Source organism: Myiozetetes cayanensis, unplaced genomic scaffold (genome assembly GCF_022539395.1).
Source record: "Myiozetetes cayanensis isolate MyiCay16 unplaced genomic scaffold, myiCay2020 scf15, whole genome shotgun sequence".
NCBI lineage: Eukaryota > Metazoa > Chordata > Aves > Passeriformes > Tyrannidae > Myiozetetes > Myiozetetes cayanensis.
Genome location: NW_026087159.1, coordinates 4,945,253 through 4,960,222, shown reverse-complemented (window position 1 = coordinate 4,960,222; position 14,970 = coordinate 4,945,253). Strand labels below are relative to the sequence as shown.

Here is a 14,970-nt window from a genome sequence, read left to right as displayed (position 1 = left end):
GCTTGGGAAATCACTCAGTTAATTTTGTCTTTATTCTTCCATTTTGTCTTAGAGATTTGAAATGGAAACCTGCAATTCTCTCATAATTACTGCATCCTGTTGATTTCTCTTCCCATTTTTTTAAAGATAAGCTGGTGCTTAAATGGGAGCCTTTGAAACAGGGAAATAGCAAGTCTCCATTAAAGTAGGGATTTGAATGCATAAATATTAAAGACTAAGGGGAATCCTCATTTTCAATTAAAAATTCACCACTGATTTAGCCAGGTTTTTTTATAGAAATGGCAAAAGGGTGAGGGGTAGGGCATTGGCTGTAACAGGAAAAGAGTCTTTCTCTTGGTTAGATTTTGATATTGGCTCTGCATCTCATCCTCAAAAGGGTGAGTTCTTTTCCAAATGGAGTTACACTGATAGAATTTTCATATCCCGTACTTAGCTGTTCTAGATCTTTTTTTAACACTCATTAACTGTTTTGCTGATTATAAAGAAACAATTAATATGTGAGGACACGCAGAGGAAGAGACCACCTTGTGATTTTATGAGGCTGCCAATGCCTTGCAGCCCTGCCTACTGTGTGCCTTCAGTTGCAGACCAGACACTGGGATCTCTGTCTGTGTCGCAGAGCTTTTGCTGCCATATCTTGTCTTTCTAGTGGGTGAGGAGAAATCTATCCTGTGGCTTTTTAAGGTCCCCAAAATAGTTTTAAGCCATTTTATTTCTTCCAGAGAGGGGCATTCCTATTGTGCCCATGATGTCTTTCGTGGTATAGTGTTATTGGGGCAACCACCCACTGTCTGAGCACCAGATTTGGTCACAGGGCTGTTAAAAGCTGGGTATTTTGTCCTATCAAGTTGCAGCCCAGTGAGTCTTTTTCTTCTTTCCTGTGAACAGTAGTTACTTACAATTTAATTCTTTAGTTCCTTAGGACCATAGAATAATATAGGTTGTAAAGGATCTCTGGCTTTGGCTTTTATTAGTCTGAACAAAGCACGTTATTTTTTTTAATCCTCAACAGAGCATATAACTGCATGTTCATGTTCTCAAATAAGCAAAAAATTATTCAGTCAACTCAGCTGAGAAAGTAGGTCTGGATCTCGGTGCTGGATTTCCTTCCCTTGTCTATCCTTGGTGCCTCTTGTTCCCTTTTGTGAGTGCTAGCTTTATCACATCGCAGTCTGACAGCAGGGACATGCTGAGTCCCTCAGTTTGATGTTTCCATGGCGGTATTAGGCTGAATGGTGGTTGGCAGCAAAATCCATCTGTATTCCTTCAGAAACTCATTAAAACTGAGTAACTCTGAACTGCAGCGAAGTGATTTCTGTTTGGACTACATTGCCAATTTAACAGATGTGTGAAAGGAAAAATGATTAAGTAGTTTCTTGTGAAGAAATTCCTCTAACTAGGCACTTCTAAAAATTTCCAATACATGTTCATTTATTCAATCAACTTTGTAGGCATAACTTCTTCTAATCGTGTACTGCATGCCTAAAAGAGAGAGAGGACAGATTATTTTTTTTAAATATCACATTTTCTTACGTGGCTCATTATAGTTGCAATATTTTGTGTTTAAAACAGAGGATTGGGAGTGCTATCTTTGCAATATTTCAGGACACAGATTGGTTGAGAATGGCAGCTGCTTCCATTGGATCTAGCTGGGAAGGATGAGCTTTGCCTCCTCCAGTTTCTCCTGGAGCTACACAGACCTCAGTCTTTCATTTCCCACAAGCAGGGAGACTCCAGCCCAAAATTTCTGGATAGCCACATGTGCACAGTGCTCAGTGCTGTAACTGCTTTATCCACTGAGAATACACAGTTGTTAGGGCAGTGGATTTAGGAATCCTAGTTAAACAAGCTACTTCTTGGCCAGGGTTTGGCCACAGCTACTTATTTCAGTTGAGTTCAGATTCCACTGAAATATTTCAGATATTGAATTTCTTTTCCCCCTCAATCTCTAATTATGAGGTTTTTCCTGTCAAGTGATAGAGAGGAAGGAAGAGCTGTTCTGAATTCCCAGGCAAGCCTGCTTCAGTCTGGACTCACAATTTTAGCTCTAATCATAAAGGAATATCTACTGTGGTTTTATTTTAAGCCCCCTTTGTGGAGGTGACAGACTGAAACTGCGTGAGCCCTGACACTGGAAAGGAAATAATACCCCTCGTGCAGGCTGCTCTGTCAAAGGGATGTGTCAGGCAGGAGGGTAGGACAATCCCACTGTCACATTCAGGGCCCAGATCTCCCCTCGGGCGAGTTCACAGCTGCCAGCCGGCGTGCCCAAATGTGTTGCCAAAAGGCCAGATGCTGCTAATCAGCATCTGGGCAGTGGGAACCCCTGAGCCACCCCGGCTGTGGCTGCGGGGACCCTGCCAAGGCCCCGCAGAACGTTTCTGCAGCACCGGCAGGTTTTCCTAATTCGCTCTTCCACGTAAAAACTCAAACAGGAAAATATTTAATTTGACAGGGCAAACAAATGGTGTTTTACTGGAGAGATGATACTTTAAGCATATGATAGCCATCTGCCTGTTCCTCACCGTGATTGTTGTGGAGTTATAATTGGACACGCGGCTTTGACACCTACAGAGACTTGCTGGCATTGCCACCAGGCAATTTTAAGTGGGACAGAGCACTTATGAATGTGAATTTTCACTTGGCTGCCAGCCCAACAGCTCCGCTAAGGATCACTGAGTGATCAGGGATAGAAATGGTTAATAAAGATTCTGCTTAGGTTAAAGCTAGACATATAAACTGCACACATTTTGTGTTGAGAGTTAATGAAGATTCTTTCTGGATTAAAACAACATGTATTGTCTTGTGTACAATTTTTTTTATTTAATTGTGACATTGGTTTTCGTAATTGAGGTCTTACTGCTCTTAGGACCAGGTAACCAACCTTTTGGTGTCAGTGGGGGTCTTTTCACCAGCTTCATTTTATCACAATCCATCCTGGAAAACATGGGCAGGAGAGTGCCCTGCTGGTACAGGCACAGCCATTCACCACTGGTGTGTTAACACGCTGATCACTGTGCTATACAGCCCACTGATGCTCCAGCTACATCTCCTCTAATTTGAGTTCTTTTCTTAGTAAAGGAAAATAAAGTTTTCACAGCCTTCCCCCCCCCCCCCCCCCATTTCAAAATACCAATTTTTAACCCAAACTTGTTGCCAAATTCTATTTTGATCCTGAGGTTTATTTTTAAACTGGAGATTGGTACATTCGGGAATCACAGTTACGTGAAGATAATACCGATAATCTTGTTCTGCGGTTTACCCACAGAAGTTCTACATGTGGTGTTTATCCTCTTGCTATATAATGCTAGTGACAGCAAACAGCCCTGATAAAACCTGCTGCTTTTGCAGGGAGCTCTGCAAAACACAGGTGTGAGCAGGAGCGTGTAATTGATCTGTCATGGGAGTGTGTGGGCGGACAGAGAGGAAGGACAAGGGGTGCATAGAAGCTTGAATCTGTGCTGCACATTAATGGCTGTAAGAAACAGGACTTAAAATCCTGCTCCAAAGCCCTGGAGGGGCTGCCAGGCTCCTGGGGATCATACACAGGGCGCAGCGTGTCTTGTCACATCCCTTTGCTTGTGTGGAGGGTGGCTGGGAGCAGCTGGAGCCAGCAGAGGGAATACCACAGTGGGAGGAGAGGTGGCAGCAGCTGAGTCCTCTCTTCTTGTGCTGGCTGCACAGGGGGAGGAAGCAACTGTGTAACAACCCAGACCTTTCCATGTGGGCTCCCTACAATGATGCCTCTGGACACAGATCCTTGCAGCCCTTTCTCTGTGTGTACAAGTGAAGTTTTAAGCTTGGAACACAGCTTGGAACAGATGTTAGTGGCCCAGGGCTTTGCAGTGGGTCTCAATTTTTCCATAGGCAATTTCCCTCTCCTGTTCCAAAAAGTCACATAAGTCTGTGCAAGGAGATGACAGGCTGCAATCAGCGCATCAGGGGGTGCAGTGCCATGGCAAGGCACTGGTGTGGCTGTGGCATGTGCAAGTTGTCCCCTTGGATTCTGGATGTGCCTATTCCAACTGAAAAGGTGAATGGCAGTGTAGGTCTGGCATTTGTAGTAGGTTTGGAGGAAATGAGCTTTTAATATAGTGTGCCTGGCTGATCTTCATTTAATATTGAAGGGAGCTGCTTTAACAGTGAGCAGTCATTTCCCATCGGGTATTGCTGATAGGTCTGAAATGTGACCACTCTGCTGACAGAAGTTCTGTAAGTCAGTGGTTCATGCCCAGGCAGAGGAGGGTCACTACAATCTTGGTCAGTAAAATGCTGGACCAAAGCTACGTCAGCATAAAGAGACTCTTTGGCACCTCAGAGGTGCTGCCAGGGCTAAGACACAATTTCTTTAGTTATTGATACATTAATTCTTGAAAGCAAAAGAAAGACATAGTTCTGACAGGAACAGACCTGAACTCCTCTGCCAGCAGGGATGTGACGGAGGAGCACATCTCTGTCCCTTTCCTGTGGGGGGACATTAGTGGGCCCGTGATTTGTCTCCAGCAACTAAAGGTCATGTAGGGCCAACAAGACTGCAGCTGCCAGGCTCAGGCTGCAAAGTTTGGTTTTCTTCAGCTTCTGTTTTTGTTTTATTTTAATACAGATTAGATGATTCAGGAATGGTTAAGATGCATTTAATTCTATATGCTCTAGAGGACAGTCATCGAGGGCTTTCTCAGGTTTAGGATACTGACTAATCCTAAATCCCAAGCCTGCTATTGATTCCCTCCTTTGCTGTGTTTTGCTATTTTGTCCCAGACACAATTTAGCAAAGGAATGATCCTGTTCTGATTAGGTACAAAAATGCCAAAGCAAACAAAAGTGGAATTACTAAGGTGTATTATGGATTGGTTTTCTTTTGTTGAGGGAACAATGATTTTTGTCCATGCAATTCAAGGCACACTGTCTATGAACAATTTCAGAGAGAAATATTTGATACTGCAAGGGAGTTGGTAATTACTCAATCAAAGGCAAAAATACCCCTTTGCTCCAGTTAAATGTTCAAATAATTTTGTTCTTATTAGCATTGATTTTCCCCAAACCTTTAGCATTTTATTTATGAAAGGCAGCTGTATTGGGTCTGGCTGAGCTGGAGTTCATTTCCCCACAGCAGCCCTCACAGTGCTGTGCTTTGTATTGGTGGCTAGAAGGGTGTTGATAACACACTGGTGTTTTGGCTCCTGCTGAGCACAGCATCAGCACTATAACATTCCTTCCTTAGTTGAGGGCAAGATCCTGGGCGGGGGCCAAAGTAGCTGACCCAAAGGGATATTCCATACCCTATGATGTCAGCTCCGATATAAAAGCTAAGGCTTCCATCTGCAGTCACACGGCAAATTTATTGTGCCCCCATCTCCATCCCTGTGGAAGACAAGAGAAATCAGGAATCACTTGGTATGTAGAATAACCATGTCTACATGAGCAGACACAAATGCCTCTCCAGTTAGTCTGCCAACAGCTGTGCAGACCATCCCTTCTGTGCCTCCAGCTCCTCCCAACACTTAAGGAAGAGCTGGGGGTGGGTGGGTTTCCTGGTGTTTGCCTGACCTAGTGATTGCAGTTTGTGCAGGATCCTGTGCCATCCTGACAGTTTTTATGGTAGATGAGGGATGTGCTGAGTTTCTAGTCAGATGATGGTTTATTTAAGTCAGCTGGGAGTCTCTGACATTCTCAATTACAGCTTGTTTGCACACACTCTTTGCAATTGAAATGCAGTTTGCAACCAGCGCACCTAAGGTCTGCTCTGGGACATGCCACAATCTCAGTGCCAAAGCTATGAAGGTATGTGGCATTTGCAGTGCTAATAGAGAAAGCTCTGAAAAAAATGCCTAAACTTTCTTCAGCTCTTTTAAGCAGTGACTCAGTCACCAGTCCTTCCCACAGTTCTTCATTGATGTTTTAATTACAAACCAACAGCAGCTTAGGCTGTCTAAAAATAAACCTCACATTTTCATTTAATTAGTTGGACTATCTGCCTCATTGCCATGAAAATTATATAGGAGGAAATATTTACTTAAAGGGTTTTCCTTAAGTATGATCTCTCAGATATCCCAAACAGTTAGGTAGTAATCTATATAAAAATATGTTAAACTATAAAAGGCAATGAGAGAGGGAGTTTGGGACAGTGGGAGCTGAATGCCTGTGGTTATTTCCTGAGCTCTGACACTCAAAGCCCTGCCTCACTAGTGACACAGCCTGTCCACATCCCAGCCTTTAAGCACAGGATCTCCCTCCTTCTTTTCCAGACTTCCCTTGACAAAGCTCACATAAAAAAGTCAGTGACTGTGACATGGAATTCTTGCATTCAGCCTCAAACCAGAGCCTGCCCCAGGGACAGTGGTCAGGCAGCAAACTCTCTCATTCGTGTTTTGAACCAGAAATGAGACTGCAGGTAGAGCGTTTTCTGCCAAATCTGCTTGTGCAGCTCCAGGAAACCTGAGGAGTTCCCATTGTGCCAGGAGCTGGAAGTGTTGAGCTGTACCAGAGCACTTCGACTGGCTCAGGACCTTCCTCAATATCCAGAATTTTTTTCCCCCAATCCCTTTGCTATGGCTACAGCTTTGCTTTTCACAGGGAAGGATTAGTATTTGCAGTCAGCAGCTCAGACCTGTTTCCTGCTCAGTCTGCTGTAATTTCTTTCTCTATGATGAGATTCTGGCATGTAAATAATATTGTAGGTTAATGTCTCTGACAACACTGCATGGGGTGCTGGGCATTGCAATGGACTTGTCATTACAATTCTTCCAATGAGTACCAGCTTCCTCAATAAAACATTGATCCCCTCAAGCATCTGAAAAAAAGAAAACTGGGACAGTGATGATTTCTTTTTATGTGGAAATATCTATTTTTAAGATTTTGGGTTTTTTGAGTGTGTGGTGAGGAGCAGTGATTTGTAGTCACTTGAAGGAATATTGCAAAACCACTCATAAATAATTGTCTTTCCACTTCTTGTGAAAGGGAAACATTGAAAACACAGTTCTCAGGGACATTAGGCAGGGTAGAACATGTGGATGGGGATATGGGGGTGACACATGGATTAATGGATGTGTCTGAGAAGTGTTGTCTTGGTTATCTTGAAATCCTGGGAGGGCTGAGTCTGTCCAGCCAAGCATCACTGCCTCTTCTGTGCGGTCCAGCTGAAGGCTGGAGACACACACAGTGGCTTATTTGGACTCAGCAGACACCAGGGTAGATACCTGAAGGATTTGCAAGGATAGTTTTTGGCTGCACTGTTTTAATGTAAACTGGGAATTTACTTGTTATATTTGTGGATAGTAGAACTCCAGGATGTAAATCAGGAAGGGAAAAAAAAAAAAAAAAGGAGCTATATTTGATAAGCAAACAGGTCATTGAATATTTTGCCCATCTGAATGGTGTTGGACTTGATGATCCTTGTGGGTCCCTTCCAGCTCAGGATATTCTACATTCTATGTTGTTGGCAAAACTAAAAATCCTCAGGTAATTTTTATTTCAGCTTTATGATGAACTATCCCAGTAATTGTATTTGACAGTCAAAAATCAATATAGACCCATGTAAGTCATTAATGGCAAAGACCATCTGTCTTTACTTAATGCATGTCCAGTCCAGCTCCCTGAAATCCAGCTGGTGGAGAGTATTTTGGCAAGATGCTGTAACAGAAGCACAAGCCTTGCCTACAGTCAGCCAAGAGGAGATGCTTAGCAGAGGACAGGGATGCTGCACACACCTGTGAGCCCAGGCAGCCCATCAGGAGGGAGGGCAGTGATGCTACTGTGCCTCATGTCTTGAGCCACAGCTGTCTGAAGCTGCTCCTTGGAAGAAGCCTTGCGTGGATGAAAACACTGCAATGCACTTTGAGGGAACTACAGACCTTCAGGTAATGCTGCCCCTTGAGTGTTCAGGAATCATGGAACTGGCTAAAAATGATGCCTTTACTTTTTAATGTAAGAAGGAGAAGCAACTGTTCTACTTCACCGTCTGCTTTCTGAGCCTCTAAAAGTGACTGACCTACTATAATTAATTCTCTTCTTCTGCAGTGTGTAAAAGAAAAAGAAGAAATGTTCTTGGGGCATAACCCAGTATCATGTTCTACAGTGCAAATTGCCAAATCATCCTGAGATTTTCATTAAAAAGCACAGGATTAGTTATCCTGAATGCATAATAATGTAACTCCATTGCTTATCTGTTGCTCAATTAATCAGCATCCATAATTAAGCCTTCAGAGTGAGGGTTTGCATGAAGATCTCCAAGAAAAGCTCTGCAGTATCGTCCTGCAGCATGGATGGGTCCTGCACCACCTCCCAGGGCAGGCTGGCTGCTGGCGAAGGAGCAGGTTCACCTCTTATTTCTGATTTCATGCGCTCAGTGGCTCTTGGCTCCTTTGGCATGTTTCAGGTGTCAGGATCCTCCTTTGTGTAGGTGCTGAGGCTGTACCTCTTCTTTTTGGTCTTTCCACTCCTATTCCACCTTTCACAGGGCTGCTGAAGCCCAGCACAAAGGGGAGCATTATCTGCAACACGTGCAGAGAAAACCCGTTTCTCCTTATCCCCACCAGCACCAACCTAATCATTTTCCTCCCACTTGTTTTTCCTCGGAGCCTGCGGGGTGAGGCGGGGGAGAGGCAGGGAGCCATCCCTGCATTTTCAAAGCGCTGGTGCTATTCCTGCCATCCAACCAATGCGGATGTGACAGGAATGAGAATCGCGGAGCTCTGTCCTCACGAAGTGCTTTGTAAATGAATCGCTTTGATCTCAGGCGGATTTCCCTGTGCTATTTTTAGATGCAGTGAGGATAACCGAGGGATGTCGATTCTAATGCAGACAGAAAGCAGTTTCAGATGCAGTTTTCCTCCTGGGGCAGAAGAGAAGAGCAGAAGGAGGAAAACAAGGCAATCTCCACCAGCATTTCTAAATCTTGTGGAGCAGGCAGAGATAGGTCACTAAGCCCCTGAGGCTAGAGAGGGATGTTCCCCAAATACAAAATTCACTAGATAGCTGGTGATTCTCCTTGCTGATTTTTGTATAACTCACCACTCTGCTACAGTCCCAAGTCGGGACCTGTGATGAAATTAATCTTTGTAGCATTGTGGATAGGGATTGCTAATAGCTACCCTTTGATTTAAAAATAATTGAAAAATCTCTTACTTTCCCTACTTTAAAGACGTATGTGGAGATCTCAGATTGCTCAGTTTTGATCATGCCAATTCCTGCGTTTCCTTTCACCTTCAAAAATAATAAAAAACTTTAAAAAAGCAACAAAGAGATAAGCAAATCAAGCCTTTCTTCCACAGGGCAGGAGTGTGGTGTTTGTGTGCAGATTTGCACTCAGGCTGCTAAGAAGAGCAAGAGCGAAAATATGTTTACAGGGAAAAAGCACTTCCGAAGGGTTTTTTCTTCTTCTTCTCCCATCTCCCGTTGCTGGGGAAACCGCCATATCCCCGGTGCTCAGAGCGGCTGACTCACCCAGCCGGGTCTTCCACCGCAGCATCACGCCTTGAGCTACAGCACGGGAACAAAGGAAATACAGACTTCAGCACTTCAGCATGAAATAAATACATACAATTTCCTTTTCCAGTGCCTCCAGGACATGGCCGGTAACAGCTGGCTGTAAGTTGTCTCCGGAGGCTGTGGAAAAGGCATGGGAGAGGCTTTTAGTTGGTGCCCCAGGGAAGAAGGAGGCAGAGCTACCTGGAGCGATGGGGGTTCCAAGCCCTGCAGCAGCTGGCAGACTTGCAGGAGGGTGAATCCACAGGGAATCCCATGGATACAAACATTGCTGAAGCTGTTGGAGAAAACCCCTATCGATTTCCATTGGACTTACTATCTTCCTACTTTTCCATAAATATTCATAGGAACACTGATAAGCCCTCTTACCCTGCTGCCAGATCTCTCTGTTTGCATCTTTGGAGTGGAGCTCAGTTCTGCCCTGCTGTGAGCTCTGCGGCCTGTAATGAGTGTTGTTTATTTTTAATTGTTATGCCCATGATGCCTGTGGTTGGAGGATGTTTTTTCCACAGCCAGTGATCTGTTAGCACAAATGAAAAGACTTAAGTTTATAAATCCTAACAGCAAGGTCAGTCAAATACACTAAAAAGTCAGAAGCTTAAAAATAAGAACATTAGGATCTACTTGGGTTTTGTATGCATTTACTACAGCTTTATTCAGGTTTTCTCCTCTGTTTGGAGAGCTAGAATTTTAGCTGCTACTTGGGTGCTTATGGTTTGCATGCTTTCTTTTTATCCAGTGCCACAGTTTTGGGGAGGGGGGATCCAGGAAATGTGATGAGACTGCAGGAGAGCAGTGAACACAGCAGGACTGGCAGCAGCCAGAAATCAAGCTTAGCAAGGTGCCATTAGGCTGGTGTGTTTGGTTCCTGGTCTTGGCAAGCTTTGGGAAACTGAGCAATATCTGGAAATTTTCCCTGCTCAGGTTTCTGGGCAACCTGATGATGCACAGATGTTTTTAACATCTGCACCTCAGAGCAGAGCCCTGATGTTACAGTTGCTGAAGTTTGAGACAAACACTACCAGCTGTTTACTTCCAGTTCTTTAAACACAACCTTAGCACCTTATTCCTCTTTTTCCTTCTCAACACTGGGGTACAAACCACGTTTTCAGACTGTTAACAGCTGAAAAAAAAAGATTCTAATTTGGAGAAAGCTCCAAATTTGCTGTCTCTTTAGTTACTAGAGCCCACGGGTGCAGCCAGATAGATCAGTTAAACATCCTTCCCTCACTGCCCCACACACCACACCTGAGCAATCTTTCCAATTCCTTTTTTATACCTTTTCCCCTTGTCCTATCACTATCTGCCTGTGGTAAAAAGTTGCTCTCCCTCTTTTGTATAAGCTCCCTTTAAGTACTGTAAGGCTGCAATGGGGTCCTGCAGGGATGTTGCATTTCGTAGGTTTGATGTTGAAGGAGAGACCCACTGGGGAGGACAGAAATCCACCCACACAAGCAGAGCAAAAAATTTCACTCTTCAACTCTACATTTTACACCTGCAATAATAAATTGGATTTTTGCACCTGCAAGTTGAAGGCTTCTGTCTCTTTGCTGATTCTTGCCAAGTCCTGTTCAGGAAACTGTGGGGGAGCTTGGGGCAGGCACATCCCTGCAGCTTCTGACAGCTCCAACAACCCCCCACCCACAAAGTCTGATCCCTGACTCCTTCCTTCCAACACCCCACATCTCAGCCTCATTTTTAATGTGTTTGCAACAATATTCCACTGCTTGTTGTGCTTTGGAGAGCAGGTTTTTTTCCTCCAGTTTCTTGGCAAGGTGCATTAGCTGCACTGAGTCACGTGTGAGCTGCTGTTCTGGGGCCAGAGTCCCTGCCTGGGCAAGAGCCTTTTGCCATAGCTCAACATTGTCTGCAACACACCATGAAGTAACTGGGTGCAATCAGAGAGATGCCAGAAGTCAGGGCAAGAGAAGAGTGTTTTTAGCTCAAATAATGAAGCAGCATTTAAAGCCTAGTCATAAGCCAGTGCTGGTTTCACAACAGAAGTTTGGATTTACAGAGTGGACTGTCTCCTGAATCCTAAAACCCATTTCCTGGTAAATTCTTAATTCTGCAACTAGGTCACGCCTGCTGTCTCCCTTTGGGAATGGTGGAGACTTGACAAGTTTAAATAATAACTCTTATCTCTTCTCTCTTTGATGTTAGATGTCACTAAGTTGTTCCCTGCCATCCGCTTTTCGTTTCTTCTCTTCAATTCCTGCAAAACTCTGCTGAACACACAAGTTAATGAAGGATAAGACATTTCTAGGTCCCACCAATTTTTGTAGCACACGGTTTCTCCCCCACCCCCAGTGTGACCCATCTCAGTGGCCTGGCATTGGAGACAGGCTGGAAGAACAATGATGCCTGTGAAGTTGTGGGCATCCATAGCTTGTCTTTAAGCTAGAGTTTCAGTGAAAAATGGCCAAACTTGACAACTGTCTGCCTATCAAAGAAGCCACAGCCTGTAGGGCATGGCCAGGTGTTGGGCAAGAGCATCTCTGCAGTGTGGAGGCCACGTCCAGCTGCTGGACAGAGGGGCATCGGCACTTCCAGTTCCATCACAATGTAAGTACAATGTCTTACTCTTGTATTTTACCTATATGCATTCCACTGAGTCTCTGCCACTGAAGTTTCAGCTTCCACAAGGAGCCTTTTAAAGACCTTGCCCTAATTATGGAGTACTTCCAGTGACATTTTAAATTATGGGTGAGTTTTACATAATTCTTTTGATACGTGTTGTTATGACATGTAAAATTTTATCTTTGCCAGATGCAGTGAATTATGTAAGATCTTTGTTTTGCATTTGTCAGGATAATTTGAACCACTCCACATTTAACAAATGCAATTTCAAAGGACCCAGTCCCTCATGCAACTATGATAGTACACATAAGCTTCATAAACTTCATTAAATTTCTGTTAAATTATATAAGCTAACAGACAAGTTTATATGACAGTGTTCAAACTCCAAAGTCAAGTGTGCGAGGAGCAGGAAAAGCCTGAAATGCAGTGTCTTTCCTGGGCTTCCAGGGATGCCTCATTACGTGATCAAATGCTGTTTTTTTCCATGGGGGCCCCACCTCCGTGGTGGAGCAGCCTGTCTGATGCAAATCACGGGCAGCAGTTCAAAAATCTGTTTTCTTCCCATCATCCAGTGTGTGGCCCCAGCCCTTGTTTACTGCATTCTGTTCAGCCGTGCTGTAAAGATGAAATACTCTTTCCACTTGTTTGGTTTTTTTCTCTGACACTCATTACTCTCGTCGTGTTTGTTTATTCCGCATGCAAACTATTAATTAATTTGTCTCTGTGAAGCCCAGTAAGGCAGGGGAGAAACATTATCACTTTATAGATAAGGAACAGAAGCACAGAAAGATTCAGTCAAGAATGTCAATTAATTTGGGGTGTTCAGCTGAAGATGGTCAAGAGCTGATGTTTCTGTGCATTTATGATTTCTTTGCTTGCTTTAGTGCCAGTGTGTCTTTGGGCACTGTCAGGGCAGGACTGCAGTGGGCATCTGGACTGCCTGCTCACAGCAGAGGCCCAAAGCACTTCCCAGGTTACAAGACCAGAAACAGCAGCCAGATGGAGGTGAATGGAGAAAGATCATAGAGTCCTGGAGTGGTTTATCTTGGAATGGGCCTTAAAGATCATCTAGTTCCACCCGCTGCCGTGAGCAAGGACACCTTCCACTAGACTGGATTGGCTGCAATCCCATCCAACCTGGCCTTGAACCCTTCCAGGGATGGAGCATCCACAATTTTTCTGGTAAGAATGGCAGGACAAATGCAATGTCTTCTTGATCAAGCACACAAGGGGAATTTTAAAGAAAGGGACTGAAGGAAAACAGCAATGTGGCTTTATGGGGACTTTTGACAACCCTTTCCATGAAGAAATTTTTCCTAATATCCAATCTAAATGTCCCCTGGTACAACTTTAAGCCATTTCCTCTTGTCCTGTCACTTGTTACATGGGAGAAGGGACCTCTTTTCAGGAAGCTGTAGAAATACCTGCAGCCTGGTCAAAAGAGCAGCAATTCACCCCTCTCCCCTCACTTGGACTGCAGCAAGCACCAGTAGTGCAAGCAAGGACTTGTATCAGGCAGGAAAGCACAGGTAGCCACAGAAGCCCAGCTGCAGGGTCCATGTTGAGCTCACCAGACTCCTTGGCTTCCTTTAGACAGCTCCCAGCCCATAAATGAGAGACCTGAGAATGACTCTGGAAACTTTCACTTGTCCAAGAGTATTTATATAATTTAATCGATAAACTGCATTGATATATTTGCACTAAGTAACTCCTTGAGATCTGGATAATAGATAAGGGTGTGCATAAGGCTGTACAAACACGTCATAAATAAATGTAGCTTGCAAATCAATTGCCAGATATAATGATTGATCTCCTTGTAGTAAAATAATGTGATGTCTGCCCATTATGGATTTTTTAAAAAAATCTGACCTAAGAGGTTTCAGAGTAATTTATTTGAGGAAGGTTGCCCTTTAAGCCAGATCCTACACTTTTTAAAAGGTCATGGGGTTTAAATATCATGGTTACTTACAGAGCATGGCTCCCTGACAGCTTCTTCACCAGAATATGTTAAGATCCTGGTCAAATAAGTGCTTGGCCATCGAGGCTGAAGGCTGGATTCTTGCAGGGAATTTCACTGTACCATCTTCTTTGGCTGATGGTGATGAATGCATAAAGCACCATAAAGGTTACCCTAAACACCTGGGTGCATTAACATGTGAAGAACAGCACATTTTGCTTTATCAAGTTCACTGGCTGGGTCATTTTCTGGTATCCGTGAGAGAGCTGGGAACAGTACAGTGTGTTGTTTTACTGCACCACATTTCATGCTAGCTTTATGCAGGCAGGACATCTGATTGAGCTACCTGTAATTCCAGGTATGGTGAGCCCCTTTTTCAGGCAGCTGAGCCAGACTAGACCGTGGCCATCAGACCCATTACTCAACCTCAGGGCTGCCAAGCTGTGCACAGCTGAGCTGACTTTCAGTGTCATTCATCCCTTGATGCATTATTATATAGGAAGGAGAAAATCTGTATTCTAATTAATTTTTCTAAGTAATTATTCTAATTGATTAACCTGTTCATCATGTTTTCAAAAAAAGGCCAAATTTCCTTATCTCTTTATCTTCCTCAGCCCCTCTGAGCACATGCAGTGCAGCAGGTCATGGCCACATGGTCCAGATGTCTCTCTGTAATCTGCAGTTCCAGTGTTCCACATGGTGCTTCAGATTTTACTTTTAATAGGAAAAAGGGCTTCAAAAGTAATCCATGTGCAATTGTTTTTCATGCCTAAAATGTTTTGCCTTTGCCTTTTTACCCATGCTCTCTTTTTCATGCACTTTTAGGCATGCATCACTTTATTGCACAGCATTCACTTTTAAGAAGGGCAGATAATACTTGAATAATTTGGATTAGGATGTTTTTGTTCTAAGAGAAGTTATGGGACACCAGAATGTACATATTTTCTGCT

The 14,970-nt window shown here is 43.8% G+C and overlaps 1 protein-coding gene across 1 annotated transcript in view; it reads left to right on the top strand.

The window, feature by feature from the left end:
• Positions 1-11,667, top strand: part of BRS3 (bombesin receptor subtype 3) — a 478,452-nt gene extending 466,785 nt beyond the window's left edge. The window contains exon 4 of the transcript XR_007628325.1: positions 11,658-11,667. The gene's annotated coding sequence lies outside the window, so the exon portion shown is untranslated. The remainder of the gene's footprint in view (positions 1-11,657) is intronic.
• The last annotated feature ends 3,303 nt before the right edge of the window (positions 11,668-14,970 follow it).